The sequence below is a fragment of the Capricornis sumatraensis genome, chromosome 19, assembly GCF_032405125.1.
Source record: "Capricornis sumatraensis isolate serow.1 chromosome 19, serow.2, whole genome shotgun sequence".
Lineage (NCBI taxonomy): Eukaryota > Metazoa > Chordata > Mammalia > Artiodactyla > Bovidae > Capricornis > Capricornis sumatraensis.
Genome location: NC_091087.1, coordinates 45,217,503 through 45,229,729, shown reverse-complemented (window position 1 = coordinate 45,229,729; position 12,227 = coordinate 45,217,503). Strand labels below are relative to the sequence as shown.

Sequence of the window (12,227 nt, the reverse complement as noted above, 5' to 3'; positions counted from 1 at the left end):
AATAAACTGTGGTATTCCCAGACAACGGAATATTATTCAGTGCTTAAAAAAAAAGAGCTATAAAATCCTGAAAAAAACATAGAGGAGACTTAAATGCATATTTAAACTGAAATATGCCAATCTGAAAAGGTTACATTCTGTATTATTCCAATTATACGACATTCTGGTAAAGGCAAAGATATGGGGACAGTTAAAAGATCAGAAGTTAGAATGAAGGTTGGCTTCCCTGGTGGCTCAGATGATAAAAAATCTCCTGAAACAAAGGAGACACAGGTTTGATACCTGGGTTGGGAAGATCCTCTGGAAAAGGGAATGGCAACCCACTCCAGTATTCTTGCATGGAGAATCCTACGGACAGACAAGCAGGGTGGGTTACAGTCCATGGCATCACAAAGAGTTAGACACAACTGAGCAACTAACATACACACATATAGATGGAAGGCAGAGATGAATTGATAGAGCACATATTTTTAGAACAGTGAAAACATTATTTATGATAATATAATTTTGGATACTTATCACTGTACATTTATTAAAACCCACAGAATGCATAACACTAAGACTGGACTCTGATACAAACTATGATCTTTGGGTAATAATGATTTATCAATGTAGTTTCATCACTTGTAACAAGTGTACCACTCTGGTGGGAGATGTTGATTCTTGCATATCTGAGGACATGCAATAACTTTCTGGACATTCTTTTGTTTTATTTCAAGTAATTACAAAGTCCAGTTTCAGAAAAAAGTAGAACTTGCTTTCTCAGAGGAACCATAGTTTTATTGTTGTGTAACTAATTTCCTTTAAAATTTCATAATTATGTATGAAAGTAATTTTATATTCAGTAGAATGTGAAGAAAGTTGAGGTTTGGATCCTTTTTTCTACATCCAGCTGTGAAGTTTTTTACCTATTATGCCTTCCTGTATGATTTTTTAAAATTGTGGCTGTGACTTAAAGATTTTGCACTGGGAAATTAAACAGTGCTTGAACTGTGAGTAGTGGTTTTATCACAGAATTTTTAGGAGTGTACAGCATAGCACAGGAGCAGAGAGAATGCTGAATCTTGCTCTCTCCAGAAAACACTTTCTAAGTAATTAATATGAGATAAAAATTTAAACCATGTAAATTCTACTGTAATACCTTGGCCTATGGGGTGACCAGGATATTTCAAATAGCAATAGCAGAAAATAATATCTGATTGAATATCAGTGGCATGTAACTGTAATAGCTGTGACCTTATAGACACCTCAATTGTTTTAAACATAAACAGTGATAATAATTTTGCTGCAGTTTATGATCCATTCATATGACTTTGCCTAAGAACAAAAAGCCAATAAAAAAGGTCTCCAAGGGACATCACAGAATCCAATCAATGAAAGAAAAAATAAATAACATCTTGTGCCATGTATGAAATTTCTATCCAGGTAGTGTATACTGCCATTGACAACTATAGGTCATAAGAAATTTTAAGTTAAAAATTCAAATATATTACTTAAACCAAAAACAACATTATACCCTTTTATTTCAACATAGATTTACATGCTGAATATGTAAGCTTGAATGGAGAGGTTCTGTCTTCATTTGTCTGTAGTCACTGATCACACTGGATAAAATATTATTGTGAGGTTAAAAAATATGCAATAATTTTCTCAAGTATTAAACTGTCAATTGTTTTCATATATGATATTATTCTTATCAAAACACTGAATTTCAAAGTTACTAGCTAAAAGCACTTTCATAGTTGATTGATTATGGCTTATATTTAGTGCAGATAAATTTAACAAAAATATTTACAATACAGAAAAAAGAAAATATGTTTGTAACACAACCAAAACTAGGTAGATTTTTTTAATAACAATATTTCAGGATCTAAATTTTGCCAGACATTTAATAAATGTTCTGGGTAATTATAGTTAACTAATTGTTTTGATGCTATTAAATTGTTTGATTATGGAAAGCATCCCAGTTGTAAGATAACTATATTTATTTTATCAGCAATATCAATAGACCATCTAAGATTTAAGAGATAAACTTTTAAAATTCAAACACATCTCTGGTATAAACAGCTGAAAAAAATTGTAAATATATTTAAAGGAGACCTAGTTTAGCTCAACAATTTAAAGTATGCTTTACTAGAAATACTGTGGAGAAGTATTTACTATTTTATGAAAAAAAATTTTTAAATTTATAAGCCAAACTTGCTCTAGAGTCTAGAACTTATGTATATTTTGAGTCAAAACTTGAATATACCTGTTAATGTGTATGTAGTGTATGTGTGTGTATATATATATATATATATATATACACACACACGTTAGCATTGATATATATCTATATATCTTTATAACTGTATCTGCAACAGTATTTATAAGGAACTCCCAAAACTCAATAGCTAAAAACAAAATTAAAATGAGCAAATAATTTGAAGAGGCATTTCTCCAAATAAAACATAACAACTGCCAATAGGTGTATGAAAAAATACTTAAAATCACTAATCATCAGTGAAATGTAAGTCAAAACAAAAAGTGGTTTTGCTAGGATGGTTATTTTAAAAAAGACACAAGATAACAAGAGTATGTGGATAAATAAAAGCCCTTGTATGATGTTGGTACATATGAAAAATTGTATACCCACTATAGAAATTGGTATGGACTTTACTCAAAAAATTCAAAATAGAATAATCACATGATCAATCGATTCTGTTTCTGGGTAGGCATCTAAGATAAGTGATATCCTGCAGAGATATATGCATTCTCATGCCCACTGCAGTATTATCCAAAATAGCCAAGACACAGAAATAACCTAAATATCCATTGAGAAATGAATGGATAAAGACACATACACAGAGAGGATGATTTTCTAACCTTAAAAAAAGGAGTTATTTCCATATGCAACAGCATTAATGAACTTGGAGTACATTCTGTTTAGTTCAGTTCAGTCGCTCAGTTGTGTCCGACTCTTTGCAACCCCATGAATCGCGGCACGCCAGGCTTCCCTGTCCATCACCAACTCCCGGAGTTCACTCAGACTCATGTCCATCGAGTCAGCAATGCCATCCAGCCATCTCATCCTCGGTCGTCCCCTTCTCCTCCTGCCCACAATCCCTCCCAGCATCAAAGTCTTCTCCAATGAGTCAACTCCTTGCATGAGGTGGCCAAAGTACTGGAGTTTCAGCTTTAGCATCATTGCTTCCAAAGAAATCCCAGGGTTGATCTCCTTCAGAATGGACTGGTTGGATCTCCTTGCAGTCCAAGGGACTCTCAAGAGTCTTCTCCAACACCACACTTCAAAAGCATCAATTCTTCGGCGCTCAGCCTTCTTTACAGTCCAACTCTCACATCCATACATGACCACAGGAAAAACCATAGCCTGACTAGATGGAACTTTGTTGGCAAAGTAATGTCTCTGCTTTTGAATATACTATCTAGGTTGCTCATAACTCTCCTTCTAAGGAGTAAGCGTCTTTAAATTTCATGGCTGCAGTCACCATCTGCAGTGATTTTGGAGCCCCCAAAATAAAGTCGACACTGTTTCCACTGCTTCCCCATCTATTTCCCATGAAGTGATGGGACCAGATGCCATGATCTTCATTTTCTGAATGTTGAGCTTTAAGCCAACTTTTTCACTCTCCTCTTTTACCTTCATCAAGAGGCTTTTTAGTTCCTCTTCACTTTCTGCCATAAGGGTGGTGTATCTGAGGTTATTGATATTTCTCCCAGCAATCTTGATTCCAGCTTGTGCTTCTTCCAGTCCAGCGTTTCTCATGATGTACTCTGCATATAAGTTAAATAAGCAGGGTGACAATATACAGCCTTGACGTACTCCTTTTCCTATTTGGAACCAGTCTGTTGTTCCATGTCCAGTTCTAACTGTTGCTTCCTGGCCTGCATACAGATTTCTCAAGAGGCAGGTCAGGTGGTCTGGTATTCCCATCTCTTTCAGGATTTTCCACAGTTTATTGTGATCCACACAGTCAAAGGCTTTGGCATAGTCAATAAAGCAGAAATAGATGTTTTTCTGGAACTCTCTTGCTTTTTCAATGATCCAGCAGATGTTGGCAATTTGATCTCTGGTTCCTCTGCCTTTTCTAAATGAAATAAGCCAGTCATTACAGAACAAATGGTACATGATCCCACTACATGAGGCATATTAAACAGTCAGACTCACAGACACATAGTGTGGAATGGTGGTTGTTAAAGAGTGAAGAGGTGATTGCTTTTGAAAGGTATAAAATTTCAGTCACACAAGATGAATATAGAGATCTGCTATACAACATTAGGCCTAAACTTAACGACATTGTGTTGAGGACTTAGGTAGAGCTCAAGTTCAATGGTGTTATCACAGTAATTTTAAAATACCCTTAAATTATGGTAAGTATTACTCTATTACTGTCAAACAAAATAGTACTATGTGGGAAAATAAATAAGAAAAAAAGTTACTGAAGATAAAAACACATGGGTGATATACTTGTGACTTTTAATGTATATAATCATCACTTTGAAGTACATAAGCAAAGTTGAAATAATCAAACACAAATCATATTTGAAAAATTTAACACACTCTTCTCAGAAATCAGTAAAACAAATGAGAAAAAATTAAGTATATAGAGGAACTGAATAAATCACATATAAGTAGGCTTAATCTAATAGACAAATAATGAATACTGTACTCCACTTACATGGACTACTCATTTTTAAGTAAAAACCTGTGCAGTATTAGTAATAGTGATCACATATGAATTCATAAAGATATTAACAAATTTCAAAGAGCAGCTTGTATAACATTATAATCTCTAAATGCAATAAAAACAATTAGAAAATAATACTGAAGTAGTAATCAAAATATAAATCTGTCTTAAATTTGAAGACAGATTCTACTAAATAACTTATTTGCAAATGAGACAATCTTATACTGTTTGTAAATAAGATTTACAAAAATTGCAGATCTAAACATGTATAATAGTGACATATGGAACTGAAGTTTTTCAGGTAACAGTACTGAGTAGAATAAACAAAGGAAGGCAACTTTCAAACCATAATTCAAGACTCATGGTGGCTATGCTATTTTCTGCATGTGCTGAAGGTTTTTACTGATTAGCCCTGGATGTGGCACAGAAGCCCCTGCTCACACTTCACTGGCTAGAAATAGTCACAGGGCCACCTTGGAAGAAAAAAGACTATGAAAGCAGTTCCTGGCTGGCTGTCCACTCCAGTGTGAATTCTTTACCAACAGAAAAAATGGGACCTGTTTTTCACTTGGTAAACTAGCCATCTCTTTTCAGAATACACTGGAAAACCTAGAACATAAACATTTCTGAGATGCAACACTATTTGTTTTCTGTAAAAAATAAGATCTTGCACTGACAACTCCACTAGAAAACAAAGATTTAACTGAATATGTTAAACATTAAACTCAGATCTAAAAGAAGAGCAATGGAATAAACCTAAAGAATGTGAAGGAGAGGATTTAATATAAAAGCAAAATTAATGACAGAAAACAAACTGTTAAAAACAGATGCTTTGAGTTTCCAGTTCTAGGATAAAAAATATAGCATTAATTTCCTCTGTTCCATGTTTCTAAATTCAACAAAATACTCTAGGAAAAATTCAGAAGGCAATCATAAAAAGACTCTGCAAAGCAGACAGAAAGAAAGTAGACTGGCTAGAGCCTACAAGACTAAAAGGACACCTGTGAGTTTCCTGGGCTTTATGTTTATATTCCATACTTGCTAAATAGGGTGTCAAGGAGCCCTCCAACTTTGAACAGAAAGACTGACAAAAAACAAAAAAAAAACAATGAACAACGATGTCAATAACAACAAAAACAAACTATAAAATATAAGAAAAGCCTGATCTCTCTGACCAAGGTTACCTGGAAAGAGGATGAATAGCAGTAACTTGCCATTCAAACCCATATCTAATGATATCCTAGGCCAGCTTTTCTGTGGCATCATCACCAGTGAGGCCTTGACAGGCTGAACCAGCTCCTCCTACACCTCTCCATAGCTGCACCTTATCTAACACTGACAGAACTTAGTGCATCTTGTGAGGGCCACCAGAACCTACAGACTAGACCTAAACAGGGCACTTGCTTCCCAAAACAAGGTTTAAGGAGCATCAAGAACCTAATATAACATCCAACATGTCCAGGATACAGTTGAAAATTGCTCATCAAACCAAGAATCAGGAAAAAAAACTTGAATAAGAAGTGAAAATTGACACATCATCACTGAGATAAATCAGATTTGGGAATTCTCTATCAAATATTTTGAGCAGTCATCAGAAACTTACTTCAAAATAGGTACTTTGACCTTTTTAAGACCAATAAATCTATAAAAGAGTATATTTTATTTATAGACACAAATATCCTTCACAAACACAGTATGCTAAGTGAAATTAATCAGGCAGAGAAAGATAAATGCTATATAATCTCTGATATACATATATGGAACGTTTTAAAAAATGGATATAGAAAGAACAGACTGGTGGCTGCAAGAGGTGAGGGTGGATACAGAGAAATGTTTGAAGTTCTTCTTTATTTCAAATAAAGAAAAATTTTAAATGACTATACAGTATCATCTAAAATTTGTGTAATGATCAAATTATTTAATGAAAATTAGGTATTTATACATGACCTTCTATGTGTTTAAAGTCAAGAGTATGTAAAGAAAAACAACTATATAGAAATATACCAAATCATGACCATATTTGGATTGTAACTGAGAGGAAGGGATAATGGATTTTATTTTACTCTTTATTAATTCTGCATTTTGACATTTCAACTATATATATAAAGCTTGAGGAGGTTACTTACCAAAAGCAAGGTAAAAAGAGAATACCATAACCTACCTAGCTAACTGAGTTGAGCCAACAGCTCATGAAAAATATGAAGATAGATATTTCTGGAACTCACTCCATGTAATAAGCTCTCTACTAAGTGGTAGATCTCATGGTGGGACTGTGGGATCAGTACTGTTCAATGATTAAGATTATATAACCTCACCATTACTTGATTCAAAGTGTGATATATTATTTATTCCCTTAGTTTTGAAATGTCTCATTTTAAATTGAATACTGATAATAAACTCATAGGGTTATGCAGGGGATTTATAAGTTAATACATCAAAAACTTTCAGACATGCCTGCATGCTCAGTAATACTATTAGTCTCTCCATTTTATAGATAAGGAAACTGAGGTTAGAGAAGTTATCTTTTGTCAAAATAAGTTGCAAATAATGATCTTTAAAAATGAAAGACAGGCTATAAACTCAGAGAGGAGATGATTGGTAATATTCCATTACACAAAGAACAGTGTATCAACACAGTCATATGTAAAAAGGAAAAATTATATAAAATTGTGTGTATTTGAATGAGGATCTGTGTCTTAATTGGCATTTGATGCAAATTATGCAAGTAGGGTAATCATGATGAGATATATTTTAACTAAAGAATAAATATAAACTAAGGGAGCTTTATATATCAGAAATTATTTTACAGTAAGCATATTAAATATTATAACTACTTAATAATTAAAAGCAGTATTGACTCCTTATAACAGTTGTGGAAGTATTTGTAATAAACTTAGAATTATAAATATATCAAGAAATTGACAAGAGACATTTGTCAAATGGAGCAAAGTTTTCTGATACAAGAAGACAGCCCACATGGTTGCCCTTTTCCATTAGCTATTGTTCTAGCTCTAGGATTAATAAATACTTCCTACTGTTTTATTTATGGATAATACTTGCCACTTCAATAGGCTTGATTTTAATATAATACTATAATAAACATTTAATTTCTTAAATATAATTGCACCTTTTAAAAATAACTTTTAAAATTTCCTGTGTTAAATATCCAGTCATAAAACACAATAAATACATCTGTTTGACAAATAAATGATATACTTAAATATTTTGGTGTTCATATTAGGTTTTCTGGTTGATTTGGAAGTATTCTCACCCTGAGAGAGCTGTTATACTTCTCTAGGAGAATATGCTTGTCTCAATCTTGATTTCCATTTCAACTTCCTACAAAATATTTTTTATTGGCATAAAGAAATAGTTTATTTTGGTAATTCTCCTGTAAATTAACTTAAACAATGCAGAAAAAGAGCAGGAGAATATATTAAGAAAAGTTCTGGCATGACATGCATATGTATGTGTGTGTGTTTAGCCAGCTTTTGTATGAAATGTAACTACAAAGAGATCCTTTATATACAGAAGGAACATAAAAGTTGAGCGTATTGTGTTGTGTAAGGAGCAACCATGTTGTGCCTATCAGAAGGCATCTTAATAAACCTTTACTATTTCTGCTTTCTTAAAGAATAAAATTTATCATAACATAGACTTTCCTTCTGGAGAAGGAAATGGCAACCGACTCCAGTATTCTTGCCTGGAAAATCCCATGGACAGAGGAACCTGACAGGCTACAGTCCATGGGGTCACAGAGAGTCGGACACCACTGAGCTACTGACTTCACTTTCACTTTTCACTTTCATGCATTGGAGAAGGAAATAGCAACCCACTCCAGTGTTCTTGCCTGGAGAATCCCAGGGACGGGGGAGCCTGGTGGGCTGCCGTCTATGGGGTCTCACAGAGTCGGACACGACTGACGCAACAGCAGCAGCAGCAACAGCTGACTTTCCTTATTTTCATATCCCTTCTTATCCATCTCAGATTCCTTTGACCATCAATATCATGCTTCCAATCTGTTACCTTTTGTTATCATTTAGCATATACCTGATAAAAACCCAATAGTAATGCAACATAAGTATATTAATCTATTGATTATATACCAATAATGAATGAACTATTGGAAAACTTCCACAATTACAGTCAAACTGGTGCCACTCTAAATCTGTGATCCTAGGACTCTCTTTTCATCTTATGGATTGTTTAGCCATAGTGCTTACAATGACAATATCTGGTAAATAAAAGGTATATGAAATTATTTGCCAAAGGAATGACGGAACCAACACATGAACAAATCCATCCCTTATCTGCATCCTCTTAACAAAATCAATAAAAGGAGAAATTTTTCAAAGTCCATTCTCTTCTTAGTCTTTCAAGCAGCTTGGTCTACATTCACTTTTAATTAATCCCACATGCCAATGACAGACAGATCTCTCCAGCACATACCTCTGAGTTTCAATCCTATAAATCTAGTACATTATATTTTCACTTGCACATATTAAAAATGCTTCTACTAATTTAAAGTTCAAACTATGGTCCTCTCTCTATAACAGCTCAGTTTTTTCCAGTCTAGTTCTTTTCTAGGGTTTCTTATTTCAGTGAATGTATGCCTATTCAACCCAAGAAACTCAGAGTCACTCTTGAAAACTTCCTATCTCTCCTCTTTCACTTTTCTATCACTAATTCCTGCCTGTTTTAACCACCTAAAGTTTTCTAAATTCAAATTCGTCATAACATCACTATAAGCCTTCACACTGGTCTAAGTTACCTTTTATTTAAAAATGTATTTAAGTTTAATTTACAGGGTGTGGGGTCACCAATTCAATAAGATAAAATTCTCCATCATTCTAAAAAGATCTTTCATGGACCTTAGTGTTCAATAATTTCCCCACCCCATCCCTTAGGCAACAACCAATCTAATTTCTATCACTATGGGGTTTCTTTTTGTTTGTTTGTTTTAGAATTTCACATGACTGGAATGATAGAGCTTCTACTATTTTGTTTGACTTTTTTTTTTTTTTTACAGCAGAATGTTTTTGAAATTCTTCCATGTAACATGTATCAGTGGTGTGTTCTTATATTGATAGTTATCATCCTTTATGGGCTTCCCTGGTGGCTCAGATGGTAAAGCATCTGCCTGTAATGCAGGAGATCCAGGTTCAATCCCTGGGTAGGGAAGATACCCTGGAGAAGGAAATGATAGCCCACTCCAGTACTCTTGCCTGGAAAATTCCAGGAACAGAGGAGTCTTGTAGGCTACACTCCATGGGGTCACAAAGAGTCAGACACAACTGAGCAACTTCATTTCTTCATCATCCTTTATATGAATATATGAAAGTTTAGTAATCCAATCAAGATTTTAAATAATCCAAAAGCCTAACAAATTTATCTGCTATAAATAAAGATGCTATGAACATTTATGTATAGATTGCTTTATAGATGTGATTTAATTTCTTTTTGGTAAATGTGCAGGTGTAGAATTGCTATTTTATATGTTAAGTGTGAAAGTGTTAGTCGCTCAGTCATGTCTGATTCTGAGACCCCATGGACCTGTAGCCCACCAGGATCCTTCATCCAAGGGATTCTCCTGGCACTCGGTTAAATTTCCGGGCAGGAAAACTGGAGAGAGTGGTCATTCCTTTCTCTAGGGGATCTTCCCGACCCAGGGATCGAACCCAGGTGTCCGGCATTGTAGGCAGACTCTTTACCATCTGAACCACCGGGGAAGCCATTTTATATGTTAAGCTTATGTTTAATTTCATAAGAAACTAGCAACCTGATTTCAGTTTTGGCTTGTGAAGAAATGCCTACCAAGAAAGTGATTGTCCTGCTCTAAACAACTAAAAAACAAGAGGAGAAGAAAAAGTGAAACAATGGTTACAGACACTGGACAATAGGCAGTACAGGACTGTGATTCCTGAGAGGAAAGAAAACAAATGAGATGAGCCCGACAGTTAGGCCATCTTCCTGCTACTGGAATGGTCTCCTGGTCTCAGCATTGGAGATGAACTCCAATCCTTTGACTTTTACTGAGTTCAGGAGGCAAAGTTCAGAATTTAGGGAAACTGAGGTGACCAGAATTTGTAGCATAGAGCAGCACTTGGGTGGGGAGGGGTTACTAAGAGCTGAAGAAGAATCTCCTAGAGACTTTAGTTGCATTCAATTTGTACATAGGTGGAGTAAAACTCCACAAGGCTAAGGATAGAACTAAAGAAAAATAAGTCAAACAATTCCCAGAGCCTATAGCAACCACCTTGGAAAGACCTTTTATTCAGGATAATGAGTGCTGCTGCTAAGTTGCTTCAGTCGTGTCCGACTCTGTGCGACCCCATAGATGGCAGCCTACCAGGCTCCCCCGTCCCTGGGATTCTCCAGGCAAGAACACTGGAGTGGGTTGCCATTTAATGAGTAGTGCCCTCAAAAGAGTCTTGACTGAGAATGAAGACTTCTCTGTAACAACCTTAGAAATGCTAGAAAACAAACTCTAAATGGACCAATCTATTTGGTGAAAATTTAACTGAGTGCCAGGACAAAATCTTTTGCTTTTCAAAATAGTACAGTTGATTAATAATGAATGAAGGAAGAATACTGAAACAATTCTGTATTTTTCTCTTCTAAAAGAAATAAGATACAATACATAAATTAAGCCAATGAGAAATTATACAAATCAAATGGAATCCCTAGAAGTCAGAATGAGTAACTACCCTTGTGATATCACAGGACATTAAACACACACACACATACATGTGAGATTACAATTATTTAGCAAAGACGACACTAAGAACCTCAAATGGAGGAGTTATACACCACTCACCTACACCAAACGAGCTCGTGTGTGTGTCTGTGTGTGTGTGTGTGTGTGTGTGTGTGTGCGCGCGCGCGCTCCGTCACTCAGTCATATTTGACTCTTTGGGACCCATGGGCAGTAGCCTGCCAGATTCCTCCGTGCATGGAATTTTCAAGGCAAGAATACTGGAGTGGGTTGCATTTCCTACTCCAGACAATCTTCCTGACTCACCTTGGATACTGTGATATTGAATTATTTGACTTGGAAACGAACAGAGATCATTCTGTCATTTTTGAGATCGCATCCAGGTGCTGCATAGCTAATTTCATGGATGTTTTACATTTATTACACTTCCTCAGTGTTTCAATTTTTCTTTAGGATACCAAGATATACAACTGGGACCATTACTTTAGGGTCACTACTACAAAACCAATACACTTTTCGTCCTTTTGCTAAAAAATTCTGAGACAAAACAGATTTACTCTTCCCTAGTACTTTGGCCACCTCATGCGAAGAGTTGACTCATTGGAAAAGACTTTGATGCTGGGAGGGATTGGGGGCAGGAGGAGAAGAGGACGACAGAGGATGAGATGGCTGGATGGCATCACTGACTCGATGGACGTGAATCTGAGTGAACTCCGGGAGTTGGTGATGGACAGGGAGGCCTGGTGTGCTGTGATTCATGGGGTCGCAAAGAGTCAGACACAACTGAGCGATGAACTGAACTGAACTGAACTGAAGATAAACAA

At 35.4% G+C, this 12,227-nt stretch overlaps 1 non-coding gene across 1 annotated transcript; it reads left to right on the top strand.

Annotated features, from left to right (window-relative positions):
- The first annotated feature begins 9,797 nt into the window (after window positions 1-9,797).
- TRNAY-GUA (transfer RNA tyrosine (anticodon GUA)) lies at window positions 9,798-9,869 on the top strand. Its single transcript has one exon. It is a non-coding gene; the product is annotated as a tRNA-Tyr (tRNA).
- The last annotated feature ends 2,358 nt before the right edge of the window (window positions 9,870-12,227 follow it).